The 7,406-nt window shown below is 31.7% G+C and overlaps 1 pseudogene; it reads left to right on the forward strand.

Moving 5' to 3' along the window:
• Window positions 1–5,692: 5,692 nt before the first annotated feature.
• Window positions 5,693–6,665, forward strand: LOC111288990 (glucan endo-1,3-beta-glucosidase pseudogene; annotated as a pseudogene).
• Window positions 6,666–7,406: the final 741 nt, after the last annotated feature.

Genomic DNA, 7,406 nt, shown 5'->3' on the forward strand with positions numbered 1-7,406 from the left:
TTTTTTCATTCATCATAATCATTACACGCATTCATATCTCTTGATAAGTTGCATAGAAGGTTTCTTTATGAGATATCAAAAAGAATCAATATGTTTCTTTTTGGAAACAAAGATGATGGCCTTGAAAATGGTATATTAGCACATTCCCTAAAATCGAAACTATCGATCTATAGGGTACTTAATCTTCTTCAACTCATAACTCAGTCTTATATAAAGCCTTGACTTGCGGTTCAGTCACAATCATTTTTAATATTTGGCTCGTGATTTAATCCCAATCATTTCTTTATTTTTTGACTTACGATTTAATCCCAGTCTCTTTTATCTCTCTGACTTACGATTCAATCTTAGTCGTCATCAATGTTTGGCTCGTAGTTTAATCCCGATCATTTTATTTTTTGACTTGCGATTTAATCTCGATCTCTTTATCCTCCGATTCACAGTTCAATCCCATTCTTTTTAATTCAAAATTACAGTTTAATCTCGGTTGTTGTTATCCTTTGACTCATGGTTCAATCCCGATCTTCTTATTTTCGGACTTGTGATTCAATCTAGGTTAACGTCATTTTCTAACTCGTGGTTTAATCTCGATTTCTTTATCCTTCGATTCGAGGTTCAATCCCGATCTCTTTAATTTAAAATCATAGTTTAATCTCGATTGTTGTTATCCTCTGACTCGTGGTTTAATTTCGGTCTTCTTATTTTTGGACTTGTGATTCAATCCAAGTTAACGTCATTTTTTTACTTACGATTTAATTTCGATCTCTTTATCCTCTGATTCGTGGTTCAATCTCACTCTCTTTAATTCAAAATCGTAGTTTAATCTCGGCTGTTGTTATCCTTTGACTCATGGTTCAATCTCGATCTTCTTATTTTCGGACTTGTGATTCAATCCAAGTTAACGTCATTTTCTAACTTGTGATTTAATCTCGATCTCTTTATCCTCCAATTCATAGTTCAATCCCATTCTCTTTAATTCAAAATAATAGTTTAATCTCGATTGTTGTTATCCTTTGACTCGTGATCTAATCCCGATCTCCTTATTTTCGGACTTGTGATTCAATCCAAGTTAACGTCATTTTTCAACTCGCGATTTAATCCCGGTCTCTTTATCCTCCAATTCGTGATTCAATCCCACTCTCTTTAATTCAAAATCACAGTTTAATCTTGATTGTTGTTATCCTTTGACTCGTGGTCTAATCCAGTCTCCTTATTTTCGGACTTGTAATTCAATCCAAGTTAAAGTTATTTTTCGACTCGTGATTTAATGCTAGTCTCTTTATTCTCTGATTCGTGATTCAATCCTAATCGCTTTAATTTAAAATCACAGTTTAATCTCGATTGTCATTAACCTCTGACAATGGTTTATTCCCAGTCGTTTTATTTTCTAACTTGTGATTCAATCCAAGTTAACATCATTTTTTGATTCGCGGTTTAATCTCGATCTCTTTATTCTCCAATTCACGATTTAATCTCGATCTCTTTATTCTCTGATTCGCAGTTTAATCCTAATCCTTAGTATTTCTCTTACTCGTGGATTAATCCCGCTCTCCTTATTTTTGACTGGTGATTTAATTCGAGTTCAATCCTAATCTTGTTATTCCTTGATTCGTGGTGTTGTCTCAATCGATTCTTTACTTCTCGACTTACGATTTAATCCCGATCGTTTTTACTTTCTGACTTGCGATTTAATCCTAGTTATTCCTATAGTTTCTCAACTTGTGGTTTAATCCCAATCATTTTTATTTTTTTGACTTGCGGTTTAATCCTAGTCATTTTTATTTTTTTGAATTGCAATTCAATCCCAATTGTCTTTAATCTCTGACTTATGGTTTAATCTTGGTCATTTCTATGTTTCTGACTTACGATTTAATCCCAATAGCTTTTATTTAGTTAGTTAGCTTTGGACAAAATCGTTGTCTTTATCTTTGCTCTATTACTGATTTTCAGTAATGTGCAAAGAGGGGTAGCTGTAAATATCAGATTTTGTTCGGGTTTACATTTTTTATAATATTTTTAAAAAAATTTAATTAATTAAAAAATTTAAAAAAAGAGAGAAGAAAGAAAGACAAACAAAAAAATCCAAATAGAAGAAAAAAAGGGTTGGTGCCAGCGGGCGCTGTGCACGGCACCGCTGGCCACCCATACCCTGCCAAGCCGGCCTAGCCATCATGCCACTACCCTAGCCATCATACCACCCCCTCGTCCAGTCCCTTCACTTCATCAGCACACGTAACCACCGTTTCTAACCTTATAAAATACTTGATCTCCCTCCTCTAAAACTCTCGGTTATGCCCTCACCAGAACACCAAAAAACACGCACCTCTACCAATAATCTCTCAGACGAAAAAAAAACCTAAACAACCCCCAAAATACCCAAATAGAAAAATAAACAGATCTACAAAAATGAACACAAAAAAACTATAAAAATAAAAATCACAATCCTCACCGAATCAGCGAGGAACCCAACGCCAAGGAGATACTTACAACAAGAAAAAGGTTATTAGTTTGAGTTTTAAAAAAAAAAACATAAAACTTCGAACCCCGATCTACATCGATCGGGATCGTTTTCGGTGAAGAAGAGATCGGATCTAGAAAGATCACGTCGAAAGGAGCTTCCAGGAGGATTTCAAAATTTTCTATCATCGGTGACCACCGCCAGCGGCCACCCACACGACGACCGATGTAGCCCACGGCACCGGATTTCGATGGAGAACAGAGAGAACCGAAAGCTCTAAAAATTTTTTTTTGTTGAAAATGGTGAAATAGCTGAAAAAAATTAACTTTTATAGAAAACATAGAAGCAAAATGACGTCGTTTTAAGTATAGGGCCAAAACGACGCCGTTTCAGGCATAAGAGGATCCGTGCGTGGACCGAACTCGACTCGAGATTCGTGCAACCCGATCCAACTGTCCGCTTCAACCAGCTTTGAACCAGTTCAGACAAACCACTAGTGAACCGATCCGAACCGCTGGATCATCGAACCGTTGATTGAACCGTCGAACCGATCAGATCGGCCCAGACCAACGTTGATCGATCCGGTTCAGGTAAATTTTTTTTTTTAATTTTTCTAATTTTTTTTATATACTATTATTTTTGTTATTTTAAGTTTTTATATTTATGCATTATAAATGTTTTAATTTATTAGGATAAATATCTAATTCTTTTTTTAATAATAATAAAATGAAAACAATATAGGATAATAACTAAAAAAAATATTAAAAATATTTAAATAATAATAATAATGGAATAAGCTTTTTATTTTTCCTGTCTAGATGTTGGAGGGAATAAAAAAAATATTTTCCTAAAGAAATAATTATGCCAGATGTTGGAGAATTATTATTAATAAATTTTCATAAAAAAAATATATAAGAAAATTTTAATTAGTTTTCAAAAATCATAAAAATCGAACTTACTTCAAAAATTCGCCTAGATATTGGAGATTTTTAGAGATGTTCGTATTTTTTTAAAACCAAAACCTTAAACACTAATTCTTAATTTTTAAAATCCTAAAATTCGAAACCCCTAAAGATCCAAAATCCTTTAAATCTAAACCCCTAAAATCCGAAACCCTCATAAAATCCAAAACCCCATAAAATCCAAAATCTCAAACCTTTAAACTCTTAAATCTAAACCTCATAAAATTCAAACCCTTAAATCAAAATCCCAAACATCAAATTTTAAAATCAAAAACCTAAAATCTTCAAACTCTAAAATAAAATCCCTAAATCTATTTCAAAACTTTAAGGATACGTGTGAAAATTTCATACTTAAGAACCCAACTTTTAAATTGCATTTCATTTTGCATGACATCCATTAGCATACATACGTTCGCATGTTATCATCAATAATTGCCGGCATTATTCTCTTTTTAATTTACTGTTTGATGATAAAATATTTATAATAAAAAAAGAATAATACATTTAAAAAAAAATTGTGATATTATAAAATAAAATAAAAATAACATTTTGAAGAAAATAATTTTTGGTACTCTGCCTAGATGTTGGAGAGTCACTAACAATTATCTTTTATAAAGATTATTATTTTATTTTAAGGATTATCGTGTTAAATCTTAAGCGAAAAGAGTTATTTTAAATTCTGCCTAGATATTGAAGAATTTTAAGATAATTCTTTAACTTAAAGATTTTCTCAATATTTTTAAATAAAAATTTTTAGCAAAATTTTATTTTTCCAAATGAAAGGAATTAGTGTTAAATTTCAAATTAAAATCATTTTTATCCAACATCGAAAATAACGCGTAATTAAATGGTACTAATTTATAGGCATTGTGGGGTTGCTAATCCTTCCCCACACATAATTGACTCCCAAACCCAACCTGATTTTTCGTAGATCGAAATTTATCTTTTTGATAAACTTTAAACCCGTTTTTATAGTTTTATTACAAGGATATACTTTTGGGTGGCCAATCATACCCTAGCCAAGATTGGTGGTGACTCCCTTCATTTATTTTGATTTTAAAACTCATTTACGTCTGGCGGTCTCAAAACCGTTACGACACCGATTTACATTCACAAATGAAAAATAAGATCCACTAGTTATAAATAATTACAAATATACGATCAAATTAAACACTTATAACCAATATCCATAAACCTTTGCAATCTTCTTTAGTGTTATGAAATATTATCAACTCAAATAAAGACATACCCATGTGCACATTTTTAATACAAACAAACATATACGCATCTACATCTATACATTATACTTATGTGGACCATTTCAATTTCCTCTAATCCACTCACAAACATTCAAACACACTTATAAGACCTAAAACCCACAGTATCTCTAGTACTCTGGCACCCCAATACTCTAGTACTCGTGTACTCCAATAAGTATTTATTTCATAAAACTTTATAACTCTCTTATATCTTTTTCTCATATTAATTCTATAAAGATTCTATCTATTTATAAATATAAAAATTTATTTATTAAGAATTTCTTTTTTTGAATTACTTTTTTTTACAAATTTTTTTTTCATTAAATAATATTTAACCAATCTCAAACAAATCTGCTTTGAGATTTGAGTGATTATTTTCAACAATTTAAATAAAATATGCAATTACAATTATATGTCATAAAAGATACATTCAACAAACAAATATTTCTTGGTGAGTTTCGTATGATTTTTGAACAAATCCATCAAAATTTTACTCGTTCGGCTTGGATTCCAATGATGCAAAACTTTTTTTTTTAAAAAAGAGCTTCTGTCTGGCAGCAATGAGAATTCAGGGTGCTGTATTACTATTTTCACTGCTCTTCTTGCTTTTTCCTTCTTAAACAGGTGCCAATCTCTTACTTCTATTAGATTTGTCAATAATTCAAGTCAGGATGAAAAATATAAGAATGAATCTCATTGTTCGTGTTATTAATTCCTGAGATTTTAATTTGGTTTTATTGCAGTTACTACAACACTTGGAATCTACTTTGGCCGTGTGGCCGACAACTTCCCACTCCAATGCTATATTAGAAAAATGTGTGAATAAAAAAAATATATGTAAATACTTAATCTCAAATTATGAGGTACTTTTTGTGGGATAAAATCATGAGACTTTTGAGTCAAAACGGATAATATTTCGTAGGTTAGATGCGGATCTCCATAAATAGTATCAGAGCGATCACCAATCAGCTGTTATGGGAGTCACTAAATGCTACACGGTAGGATTGTGGGAGTCACTTAGTGCGGTAAAGTCGTGAGAGTCACTAAATATTATACGGTGATCCTGGTGTGATCTTGATCCTGTGGATGAACTTGGTTCGATGCTAATCTTTGACGCTAATCCATCTACTTTACAGTCCTTTTCAGGAACCGGAATCAATCTCCTGATTGATGTCCCTAATGAAATCCTTCCATCCCTTTCCTCAAGCACCCCTATCTTTGCACTCCAATGGCTCCAAACCAACATATTCGCCCATATATTTCCAAACCAAATCCAGTATATTGCTCGTTATGTCGTACCCCCCATTGTTAATCTTTACCAAGCCCTTCAAACACTAAACCTTGACAGCACTATCAAGTTATCTTTACCACAATCAGCATCCGTTCTCTCCATATCATCCCGTCCATCGCTCGGAACCTTTGATCAGTCTTTCCGTTCTGTGTTGCTTCCTTCACTAAGGTTCTTGTATCACACCGAATCACCTTTCATGGTCAATATGTATCCATACTTCAGCTACACAAGCAGTTTGAAGCATGTACCATTGTTTAGAAGCGAAGAAATGGTTCAAGACGGAATGTTGTAGTATGGCAATCTTTTTGAGGCAAATATTTATGCAGTTCTTTATGCGATGGAGAAATAATGGTTTGCTGAAGTGCCAGTGGTTGTCTCGGAGACAGGGTGGCCGAAGGCCGGAGATATGGCGTCCAGCGCGAAAAATGCATCGGCACACAATGAGAATGTGGTGAGAAATGTTGGGACACCAAAGAGGCCCGGGGTAGAAATTGAGGTTTACTTGTTTGACGTTTTTGATGAGAATGGGAAAGGCAGGGACGAGTTGAGAAGCATTTTGGAATTAATGGACCTAATGGGGTCAAGGCCTATGCCTTGCATTTAATTGAGAAAACTAGGTTGATGTAAAAAATAACTTATGAAGGGTACACATGTTCGTTCATTATATCTAGTAAATCATAGAAAGGAATGATCATGTTTGCTCAAACAATTTAATTTTTGATTTTTTTTTTTACACAAACGTTTTATTTGTACTTGAAGCCTATGAAACCGATGATTGAATAATTGGAGAGATTCAAGTGGTATCTCACAATCAATTTCAACAAATGCAATAAAGAAAAGAAAAGAAAATGAAAAATTGTTCAGAACTAACAAGAAGAACTATTAGTTTTTGTAAGGGATAATATCCTAAATAGTTTTCTAAACTATTGGATTTTATTTAATGTAATATTTAATTAAAAATCTCTAAATTAATGCTTAAATTTTATTTTCGATTGCCATATAAGTATTTATTCTAATAGTATTAAAAGTTTGTGATAAATTAATAAACGAAAATGAAATTAAAATAGTGATTTAATTTTTTAAAATATGGTGCAATAATTTAGTGACTATTTAAGGTATTAATTTTTTAAATTAATTTGTATAAAAAATGAGAAAGGAAATAGAAAGTAACGAAGATTAGTTAAAAATGTAAAAAATTATATTTAATATAAATTCTTGAATTTAGTGAAATCAATGTCAATAAAAAAATTATATTTTCTAATAGTTTTAAAACAATAATGAAAAAAGAAAACTACATGCAGTTATATTTTCTTTTTAATTTATTTAGATTATAATCGATCAAATAAAAATGATTTACTTATAACAATAAAATTTTATTCTAAAAAATTTATAAATTTTTTCTTCAAAAGGTTTTTTGGTCCACTACTATTGTGGGTTTT

The sequence above is a fragment of the Durio zibethinus genome, chromosome 4 (assembly GCF_047325235.1).
Source record: "Durio zibethinus cultivar Kanyao isolate XHJ-2024 chromosome 4, ASM4732523v1, whole genome shotgun sequence".
NCBI lineage: Eukaryota > Viridiplantae > Streptophyta > Magnoliopsida > Malvales > Malvaceae > Durio > Durio zibethinus.